Source organism: Lepus europaeus, chromosome 4, assembly GCF_033115175.1.
Source record: "Lepus europaeus isolate LE1 chromosome 4, mLepTim1.pri, whole genome shotgun sequence".
NCBI lineage: Eukaryota > Metazoa > Chordata > Mammalia > Lagomorpha > Leporidae > Lepus > Lepus europaeus.
The window spans coordinates 53382584-53394516 of record NC_084830.1 but is presented as its reverse complement, the minus strand read 5'-3'; the positions used below and the strand labels follow the sequence as shown (position 1 = coordinate 53394516).

The window sequence follows — 11933 nt, the reverse complement described above, 5'->3', positions numbered from 1 at the left end:
ACTGCGGCCAACTGGGGAGTGAACCAGCGGATGGAAGACCTCTCTTTCTCTCTCTCTCTCTCTCAGCCTCTCCTCTCTGTGTGTAACTCTTTCAAATAAATAAATGAATCTTTAAAAAAAATAAAATTAAATAAAATGTGTCAACCACTAGGCTATGCTTTGCCTTTGTTACCAGTCCTATAAAACCCCTCTAAGTAAGCATTATTCTTCCTGTTGTTTCAGTCAAGTGTTTTCTTGACTTGCTTCTTAGAGAATTCAGATCTTTACAGAATCTTACCTGACAACCCATTCATAACTCAAACACACACACACCCTCGAGGGCCACTATCTAGCACGGAAGTACATATTTTTAAATTACAGTGTTTCACACTAAGAAAAATGATAAGAGTTTCCACGGATATAATTCTTTGATATAATAAGCAACTTTATATAGAAAATATAAAAGAGGGGCTGACGCTGTGGTTCAGAGGGTTAAGGCCCTGGCATGAAGTGCCCGCATCCCATATGGGCGCCGGTTCTAGCCCCCGCTACTCCTCTTCTGATCCAGCTCTCTGCTATGGCCTGGGAAAGCAGAAGAAGATGGCCCAAGTCTTTAGGCCCCTGCACCCACGTGGGAGACCCGGAAGAGGCTCCTGGCTCCTGGTTTCTGATTGGTGCAGCTCCAGCCCTTGCGGCCAATTTGGGGAGTGAACCATCGGATGGAAGATCTCTCTCTCTCTCTCTCTCTCTTTCTCTGCCTCTCTCACTGTGTGTAACTCTGACTTTTAAATAAATAAATAAATCTTTAAAAAACAAGAAAGAAGGCGAGCTGGGAGCGCTGAGCCGGGAGCCGGGAGCCGAGCGCGCCGGGCTGGGGCCAGGGCCAGAGCAGAGCGGAGAAGGGAGCGCGCCCGCCCCAGCCCCGAGTCCCTCCGCCTCCCCCCCCCCCCTCGCCGCCGCAGCGCGGGCGCAGCGGCCGCCGCCCCAGTCATGAAGCAAGACAACAGTCCCCGGAAGATCCAGTTCACGGTCCCGCTGCTGGAGCCGCACCTTGACCCCGAGGCGGCGGAGCAGATTCGGAGGCGCCGCCCTACCCCTGCCACCCTCGTGCTGACCAGTGACCAGTCTTCCCCAGAGGTCGATGAAGACAGGAGCCCCAACCCACTTCTCAAGCCCAGTCTGGCAATGTCTCCACGGCAACGGAAGAAGATGACAAGGACCACACCCACCATGAAAGAGCTCCAGATGATGGTTGAACACCACCTAGGGCAACAGCAGCAAGGAGAGGAGCCCGAAGGAGCCACTGAGAGCACAGGGGCCCAGGAGTGCCAGCCACCTGGGCCCCAGGCACAGGAGCTGAGTCCAGGCTGGGCCCCTCGGGCGACAGCACAAAAGCCTGCACAGCCCAGCCCCAGAGCTCAGGAGAGGCGCGGCGAGGAACCCTCCACCGCTAAAACATCGCAAGACTCCCAGGGAGCCCGCGCGGTCTGAGAGAAGAGGAGGTGTCCTGGAATCAAGGCCGCGGTTGGGGGATGCATGGACACTGGATTTGTTTCTTATTTCCTCACTTTTGGAGAAAAAAAATCTCTTGTTTTTAAAAAGTGATAAATTTGGTTTTAGGTCCTTAAAAAAAAAAAAAGAAAGAAAACATACAAGATATATAGACTATTGGATCAGGTCCTATTTCCTCCATATACACAGAACTTTGGATAAGTTATTTTAATTCTAAACATAATCTCTGCCCATGTGCAATCCAAGATAACACATTTGAGAGAAGCAAAATTTCTCCAGTTCAATTAATGTAAGTATCAGTTGAGGGCCATGACTGAGATATAGAGTCCCATACTCTAGTCTCAGGAAATCTCATACAGCAAGGGTAAGATGAGGCCAGGAATTTACTCTTTTAACAAGCATCCCCTTGGTGATGTAGATTCAGATAGGTCAACTGAAAAATATTAGTGAAAGCTGTTTTTAAAAAATAGTTGCATATATATAATTTCATCTTCTTAGCAACCTTTTAAAATAACTAGGACTGGGATTATCTTCATTTCATAGATGAAGAAACGGAGACTTTAAAAGTACTGTGACAGTGCCAGTTCCAGATCTTCTCTACATATGGGGCTTTGGCATGGCAATTCAACCAGAAGGCAGGAGGACTGGTTGTGTGGACACTGGCTGTGTAGACAACTTGTATACTAGGTACACTGACTTAGACTGAATGTAGCTTGAAGCTACATTCATAAGGACCCTTACACCTTAGCCCTTGGTCCTATCCCATTAAGAGGCTTGCCCAACTGCTCTCAGGTACTATGCTGCAGTTAGAACTGGAGCTAGGAACCCCCTGTCCAGTATTCTAATTATGACTGCCTTATAGTAAACCTGGGCTTAGTTTTTGAAATATAATATCTGTCTGAGTTTACATTATCATTTTAGTTAACACTCTGCCCTTTGTATACCAAAAGATTAATCCACTCTCTAATCATGAGATGTTTCATCAGGATTAGAGAACTTTTTTCTGGGCATCTACCTTGCCTACACTAGGAGAGGTTGTTAATCACTGTTATCATTGTTTTTATTACCACTAAGTCATAGAGTTAATAAAAGATCCACTTGACTGATATTTCACGCTGCACTAGGTTGTGTGCTTAACAAACCCACTACATATGAGTGTACATAATCCCAAGAGCGGCACAATCAGATCAATACTTTATCTCTACTTTGCAGATGAGGAACTGAGCCTCAGAGAGACTCAAAAGCTTGTTAAAGTTCAACAATTTGCTAGCTTTGAGGCATTTAAAACCAGTCCTTTGTGACTCTAACACCCAGATGTTTCCTCTGTATCACTCAGCTTCCCTGTATTAATGACCACTACTCTAATGATCAGAGAGACTGTCCGCCCACTAAACTGTATGTGTCTTGAGGACAACAGGGTCTTAAGCATTTTTGTATCTCCCATCCCTCACAAGGCATGTCCTCAATATATGTTAATAATATCAATTTTTAAAAAAAATTATCTTAAATCTCATATTTCAAACAAAGAATACACTCAAACATTTTTAGCTTTTATTAATCAGCAAGTCTTTCCCAAAGAGGAAAAAAAAAAAAACATCTCTTGTCAGCTACAGTTTTCACAAAATTCTCATATAAACCTTTCTTTGTTTCCTAATAGCTGAGCTAAAAGTAACTTTCTCACAGTTGGGGAAGGATCATGAGGTCACTCAGTTCCACCCTGGAATGGAATGCCCACTTGTTGCTTGTTTAGGGAACTGATGATGCCAACAATTCTTTGTCTTTGGTATAATCTCTGAAGTTTGTCCAGCCCTCTCGGTTCGGGCTGCCAATGCTGGCAGCATCACTTCCAGATAATTGACCTTGGTTCTGCTGACTCGGAAAGCCAACGCCCAGAGTCAGACAGGGCCCCTATTCAGATAGGACCAACATTTCTTAATCTTTATTTTTTAGGGATGGAGGAGGCTCATGAAACATTTAAAACTTACAAGAGATTTGTGTGAAACCTGAAGACAATAGTCACAGACGCTCACAAAAATTTTAAAACTAGATTGCTTTGTAAAATCAAATAATTCCTGTTGCCTCTTATAAAATATTTTCTACTAGGAATGATTTGTGTACAGTGAGGCATGGCTTTTAGTGGTGCATCTGAGAGACCATAGAGTGATTTTTGTTGCACCTTATGACCCAAAGCATAGCTTACGCAGCAGGAGCTTGCTCATGGCTATTCTTTCCAGTGTACTGTTGGCAGTAGCCCATCTGGGAAAAGTTTGTATTCCCATCAAAGGCAAACTCAGGTTAAAATGAAAAATAAATTGGGTCTGAAAGTTATATAATGACAGTACTTATTGGAAAAAAAAAACTGTTTTATATAATTTTATTCCCACTGACTAAACCTGACAAATTATTACAAATTTCAAACCTTGCTCAATATGTAAAATGCTAATTATCAGGGAGTTATCATCTCTTCTCACAACTGAAAGATAGCAAAACTTGCCAACTTATGGAATAATAAGAGCCTCCCTACAGTTGCTCTCAGAGTCAAGACAGTCCCCTGACCACCACAGTTACATGTGACTTTGACTTGCAATATCTACAGCTGCAGAGGCACACACAAAGTATCCCAAAGAATTTTCTTGGAAAAAAACAGTGTCTAAACCTTTATCTTACTCATAAGGCATGTTTTTCTTTTGTAAATCAGCAGGCACCCTGTGAAGATTTAGCAAGATCTTTCTGTTATTTCTAGAGCAGAAGTAGAATAACAAAGGAATCTGAGCTGATAAGACTATAAGATTATGAAGATAAAATGTTTTATCAAGTTGTTTTTGTAGTGATTGAGGTGATCCATCAAAAGCCTATTCTCTCTGGTAAATATTATGTTTTTACCCAGGAAAGCTTGAAAGTTTTAGAACATTTAAGTAACTTCCTTCATATCACCTAGCCAAAGATGAGAAAACAAATTCAGTCATATGACTTCATATCATAATTCCCACACTGAATCTAACATACTTTTTCTAACTGAATATTTGCAAAAAAAAATAAAATACTAGGCCGGCGCCGTGGCTTAACGGGGTGCCAGATTCTATCCCGGTTGCCCCTCTTCCAGGCCAGCTCTCTGCTATGGCCCAGGAAGGCAGTGGAGGGTGGCCCAAGTGCTTGGGCCCTGCACCCACATGGGAGACCAGGAGAAGCACCTGGCTCCTGGCTTCGGATCAGCGCAGTGCGCCGGCCGCGGTGGCCATTGGAGGGTGAACCAAAGGTAAAGGAAGACCTTTCTCTCTGTCTCTCTCTCTCTCTCACTGTCCACTCTGCCTGTCAAAAATAAATAAATAAATAAAATAAAATAAAATACTATTGTTTAGTTACTTCAGATGATGCGGGTTGGTGAGGAGTCAAATAAGAGGGCAGATTAGTGTCAACAACACAGAATGTAAATAAAATAAAATATTTCTTAAAATTCGAGAAGTGTTTCTATATCTATGTTTGGGTATGAGTGTTACCAGCAATCTGAAAATTCATAAAACTGAACAGCCTAATTTTGCAAAGCCAGGACAAGAAATTAGCCATCTAGGTCCTTGAGACCCTGCACCCACATGGGAGACCCGGAAGAAGCTCCAGGCTCCTGGCTTCGGATCAATCGGTGCAGCTCCAGCCATTGCAGCCAACTGGGGAGTGAACCAGTGAATGGAAGACCTCTGTGTCCCTACTTCTCTCTTTGTGTAATTCTGACTTTCAAATAAAATAAAATAAATCTTTAAAAAAATATACTTTGGATAAGTCTGAATTGTTTATGTACTCACAGGACTGGGCAGGTGATACTTTAGTGTCAACATGCCTTGGTAATTCTAGATCACCAAGAAGACAGAAAAAAGCTTGGAACTAAAAAAGCAGCTAAACTAACCAAATTGCAGTGGTGCTTTCAGATCAAAATGTTATATATCTGGAAGAACTGCACTTTCTAATCAGCATTTTGTTTATTTTTTAAAGACTTATTTATTATTTATTTGAAAGGCAGAGTTACAGAGGCAGAGAGAGAGAGAGAGAGAGAGAGAGAGAGAGGTCTTCCATCCGCTGGTTCACTTTCCAGATGGCCACAACTGCTGGAGCTACGCCAATTTGAAGCCAGGAGCCAGGAGCCAGGAGCCTCTTCCAGGTCTCCCACGTGGGTACAGGGGCCCAAGGAGTTGGGCCATCTTCTACTGCTTTCCCAGGCCACAGCAGAGAGCTGGATTGGAAGTGGAGCAGTCGGGTCTCGAACCAGCACCTATATGGGATGCCAGCACCGCAGGCGGCGGCTTTACCTGTTATGCCACAGCACCAGCCCCGCACAAAAATATTAACTTCAGTTCTAAAGGAGAGATTCTTGAAGAACTTATACTACCCACATATTGCTATGCAAGGAGCATTAAAATAGGAACAAAATTTTCTACAAAATATAAAACCCACTCTTACTTATGCACATGAAAATAGCACCCTCAAAACTAGATCAATCTTAACAGCTATCTTCAGGCTCTCAGTGTCTTTCAAACCAAATAACTCTAATTTTTATTGCATTGTAAGATGATTGATGAGAAAATCAATATATTTCCTTTTACATGTAAGTAGGTTATAAGCTGGCATAGTGTATAAAGAGAATTCCTTGACATTTCAATTTTAAAATTAGGAGAAAAATGTTAGTCTTTGGAGATCTTCTCCCCCACCATGTTTTATCCCAATTATTTTATTTCAGTCAGTTGTGCAACATTTTTAGTATCTCCATAAATAACTTCATAATGTTTACTTCAAGATGCAGTCTTACATTTCAAACTAAAAAAGTACCATCACTGAAATGTTTTTTCCTTTATTTCAAATATTAATACATTTTTTAAAAGTTATGCTTTTATGTCAAATTTAATTCTTTGAATCAGCTGGGACCATATGAGGATGCAGTTTTTGCTGCCCCTATAAGACCAATGGTATTTCTGATCTAACAAGGCACATAATATTCCAAATTACATTTCAAAAGGGCTAGCATTGTACCGTAGAGGCTTAAGATGCCACCTAAGATGCCAGCATACCATGTGAGCAGCACCTTTTGAGTCCAGGCTGCTCTACTTCTGATCCACCTCCCTGCTAAGGCACCTAGGAAGGGGCCAGCACCATGGCATGGCGGGTTAAGCCACTTTGTGCATGCCGCCATCTCTTATTGGCACCAGTTCGAGTCCTGGCTGCTCCACTTCCAATCCAGCTCTCTGCTAATGTGCCTGGGAAAGCAATAGAGGATGGCCCAATTCCTTGGGCCCCTGCACCCACATGGGAGACTAGAAAGACGCCCCAGATTCCTGGCCTGGGCCTGGCCCATCCCTGGCTGTTGCAGCCATTTGGGGAGTGAATCAGTGAATGGATCTCTCTATCTCCCCCCTCTCTCTCACATAAATAAACAAATCTAAAATAAATAAATAATGTGAAAGCAGTGGAAGATGGTATAGTACTTGGGCCTCTGTCATTCATGTGGGAAACTCAGATGGAGTTTCATCACGGCCATTTGGGGATTCAATCAGTGGATGGAAGATCTGTGTGTGTGTGTGTGTGTTTCTGTAACTCTTTCAAACAAATAAAAAATCTTTAAAACAAATTACATTTCAAAGATTACATCAGTCTTCAATCCTTCAGTGTATAATGATGGCCAAAGAGTTAAAATTCTTTTTTTACCATACGAACGTATTCTGAAAAACTACTTAAAGGCAAATATCCATACATCTTCCACCTTGTGTAAAATAAGTGGACAATAAACATTTATTGGTAATAATGCATTTCTAACTGCCTCTTCAGCAATTTTAAAATGTTTTCTGAAAAGATTTACTTATTTATTTGAAAGACAGAGTTACAGAGAGGCAGAGGCAGAGGGAGAGAGAGCTTTCCATCTGCTGGTTCACTCCTCAAATGGCCACAATAGCAGGAACTGGGCTGATCTGAAGCCAGGAGACTCCCTCTGGGTCTCTCACACAGGTACAGGATCCCAAAGACTTGGGCCATCTTCTACTGCTTTCCCAGACCATATCAAACGGCTGGATGGAAAGTGGAGCAGCCAGGACTTGAACCGGTGTCCATATGAGAGGTCAGCACTACAGACGGCAGCTTTACCTGCTATGCCACAACACCAGTCCCTAAAATATAATAATATTGAGACGGTATTTAAACATTGAATGTTTTAACATTAAAATAGTCTGATAGTCTGATTTCTTTTCTTTTTTTTTTTTTTTTTTTACATGCAGAGTGGATAGTGAGAGAGAGAGAGAGACAGAGAGAAAGGTCTTCCTTTACCTTTGGTTCACCCTCCAATGGCCGCTGCAGCTGGTGCGCTGCACCCAGCGCACCACGCTGATCCAAAGCCAGGAGCCAGGTGCTTCTCCTGGTCTCCCATGCAGGTGCAGGGCCCAAGGACTTGGCCCATCCTCCACTGCACTCCCGGGCCACAGCAGAGAGCTGGATGGGAAGAAGGGTAACCGGGACAGAATCCAATGCCCTGACCGGAACTATGGCCTGGGAAAACAATAGAGGATGGCCCAATTCCTTGGGCCCCTGCACCCACATGGGAGACTCAGAGGAAGCTCCTGGCTCCTGGCTTCAGATTGGTGCACCTCCGGCCATTGCGGCCGATTGGGGAGTGAATCAGAGGATGGAAGACTCTCTCTCTCTCTCTCTCTCTCTCTCTCTCTCTCTCTCTGCCTCTCCTTCTCTGTGTAACTCTTTCAAATAAATAAATAAATCTTAAAAAAGATATTTATAGTAAAGGAAAATTTACAACAGATTCATCCTCATTCCATTTGCAAGAAATACTAATACATGGTAGACTGTCTACAACTGTGTCTCTTTGTCAGAGCACTATTAGTTGAGTAAAATCAAAACCAAAGATCTTGAGGTTTTTGGGGAACACTGCAATAAAAACACAGAATAAAATATTTTGAGATTTTTTAAAAAAGATTTATTTATTTATTTGAAAGGTAGAGTTACAGAAAGGAAGAGGCAGACAGAGAGATAGAGAGAGGTCTTCTATCTGCTGGTTTACTCCTCAAATGGCCACAATGGCTGGAGCTGTGCCAGTCCAAAGCCAGGAGCCAGGAGCTGCTTCTTGGTCTCCCTCATAGGTGCAGGGGCCCATATCAGACAGCTGGATCGGAAGTAGAGCAGCCGGGAATTGAACCAGCACCCATACGGGATGCCAGCACTGCAGGCAGCAGCTTTACCCACTACTCCATAGCCCCGGCCCCGAGATTTTATTTTTTAAGCGTCTACAGAACCAGTCTATGAATACACATCATATGAACAAAGACTTCACAAAAGAAGTAAATATTATCCAAAGACAACAGAGGAGGAAACTGAACCTCAGGTCTAGTGTTTAGTTTGAAATCATAGTGACAATGAGGAGCCAAACTTGCACCTCTCTGACTTTGAAACTCTTTGAAGCTCATGATTTAAAGCATTATTTTCACAATTCTTAATCAAATATGAAATCTTTTCTATACCAAGCAAAATTCTGATTTACAAATTTATAGACACAAGACTTAATGAAACTATTTAAAATATGTAACGTAAATTATTTCTATCCTAAGCAAATTGCTCCTATAGATAATACAAAATAATCAAAATCCTCATATCCTATGACTAAGCAGAACTATTTAATTCATATCTCTCCAACAGAAATATTCTCTAAGCAGGAAGTAATATATGACTATTTAATTCATATCTCCAATAGAAATATTCTCTAATCAGAAGTAACATACACTTGAGAAAATTCTTAAGAGCATTTTTGGAATTATAAAGACTAAGAAACAAATTCAAGTTGGGGACTTTTTAAATAAATTGTGATAATAGTCTTTCATAAATAATAAAATTCAGCCTCTTAAAATAAATTAGATATATAAATGGTAGAAGGATACACATGTCATTAAATAAAAAAAGTAAGCTACAGAATATGTTAGTCAAGATAGGATGTATTTTTTTGTTTTATTTAAAAAAAAAACACAAGGTATCATGTAAAAAAAGATGTAATAGGATAGAAAAAATGAATTGTTAAAAATGTTTACATCTCAGAAGGGAAGGTTGCAGGGGAAAATAGACAAAGAAGTAACATAAATATTAATATAAAAAACAGTGTGAGATAAGAATAGCTATTTTAATTTTAGGGAATCATTTGCCATATCTTAATCTTCATGTTCAAGTAAACTTCTTCCTAAGAGATCTTAACAGTAGCACATTGCCCTAGTTAAAAAAGAAAGGCATATCTCTTAATCATCCTAAATTTTACTATAATACTTCTGATATAAGTGCTTTTAAGATGCAAGGTAAGGGGAAAATCTGAACTAGTAAAATTGGTGAATTACTCTAATGACTAGGTAACAGTCATTTTTGCTGGTGACAGGTTTTCCAATTATTTTCTTTCATCAGAAGTGAGAAGGGATTTAACCCATTAACTGATGTATTTTAAAAACATGTTGCGGCGCCGGCACACCGGGTTCTAGTCCCGGTCGGGGCACCGATCCTGTCCCGGTTGCCCCTCTTCCAGGCCAGCTCTCTGCTGTGGCCAGGGAGTGCAGTGGAGGATGGCCCAAGTCCTTGGGCCCTGCACCCCATGGGAGACCAGGAGAAGCACCTGGCTCCTGCCATCGGATCAGCGCGGTGCGCTGGCCGCAGCGCGCTACCGCGGCGGCCATTGGAGGGTGAACCAACGGCAAAAAGGAAGACCTTTCTCTCTATCTCTCTCTCTCACTGTCCACTCTGCCTGTCAAAAAAAAAAAAAAACATGTTTTTATGATAGATCCTTATGTGGGATTTTTGGGGGATGTATAATTTGGAGACTTCAAAATGACAGTTATACAACAAAATTTTACATGCTTATATACTTACTTTTATAACTTATTTAAAATTTCTTAGCAAATGAAATATATATTAAAATAGGTATGGATATATTAAATATTAAATATATATTTAAACTATATTAAATATATATTTTTAAATAGTTCAGTTCTCAGCCTACCTACTAGTAAAATTCAGCAATGTAAAATTATACTTGCTTGAATATTTTAAAAAACAGATCCATCCATCTCCTTAAGGAGTCAATTCCAGTAAAATTTTACCTTTTGTTTTTCATAATTGTATAAACTTTATTTAATCTATTTCTTTTATGGATCAATTAAGATGGTATTTAAAACTCAGTTGAGATAAAAATATAATACACAGAGCTGCAGGATCACAGAAAATATTTTTAATTCAAAATGGATATTTTTGTGCAGAGAAATATGATGAGGTGAATCAAGGCAAGATTTTCAAGCTTAAAATTACATTAAAAGTATTAAGAGAGAATGGAATATGAATCTGAATCCAAAAAGAAAAAGGAATTATGAAATATTTGACTTGTTACAGGAAGCTTGTACATCTATATATATATATATATATATATATATATATATATATATATATATAAATCTATGTTACTAATTTTCAAAATAGTGACTGGCATTGTGACCTGGCATGTAAATCGCCACCTGTGATGTGGGAGGTATCCCATTTGGGTGCTGGTTTGTGTCTGGGCTGCTCCATTTCCAATCCAGTTCCCTGATAATGGACTGGGAAAAAGGGCAGAAGATGGCCCAAATATTTGGGCCCCTGCCCTCCACATGGGCGACCCAACCCAGCTTCTGCTTGGCTCAACCCTGGCCATTGTGGCCACTTGGGTAAGTAAACCAGCAGATGGAAGATGTTTTCTCTCTGTCTATAACTCTGACATACATTTATATATTTATGTATATATATATATATATATGTTATGTATATACTTAGATTTATGTTATTCATTTGAAAGGCAGAAGCTTCTTCTCAGTCAACCACGTGGGTGTAAGGGGCCCAAGCACTTAGTCCATCTTCTGATGCTTTTTCAGGTACATTAGCAAGGAGTTGGATAAGAAGTGGAACAGCTGGGACTTGAACTGGCACCCATATGGAATGCCAGCGCTACAAGCGGCAGCTTTACCTGCTGCACCACAAAGTCGGCCCATAATTCTGACTTTTAAATAAATAAACATAATTTTTTTTAATTTGAAAAAAAAAAAAAACTGGGGCTGGCACTGTGACTTAGAAGGAAAAGTCTTTGGCTGCAATGCAGGTATCCCATATGGACGCCAGTTCAATTCCCAGCTGCTCCACTTCTGATCCAGCTCTCAGCTATGGCCTGGGAAAAGCAGCAGAAAATGGCCCAAGTACTTGGGCCCCTGTGCCCAGGTGAGAAACCTGGAAGAAGCTCCTGGCTCCTGGCTTCGGATTGGCCTAGCTACTGCAGTTGCAGCCTTTGCAGAGTGAACAAGCAAATGGATGATTTCTTTTTCATCTCTCCCTTTCTCTCTTTGTAACTCTGCCTTTCAAATAAATAAACAAATCCTTAAAAAACGCAAAAACAGAATAATATATTA

General features: G+C 40.9%; 1 pseudogene; it reads left to right on the top strand.

The window, feature by feature from the left end:
- The first annotated feature begins 931 nt into the window (after positions 1 to 931).
- On the top strand, positions 932 to 1581 carry LOC133758343 (protein phosphatase 1 regulatory subunit 1A-like; annotated as a pseudogene).
- Positions 1582 to 11933: the final 10352 nt, after the last annotated feature.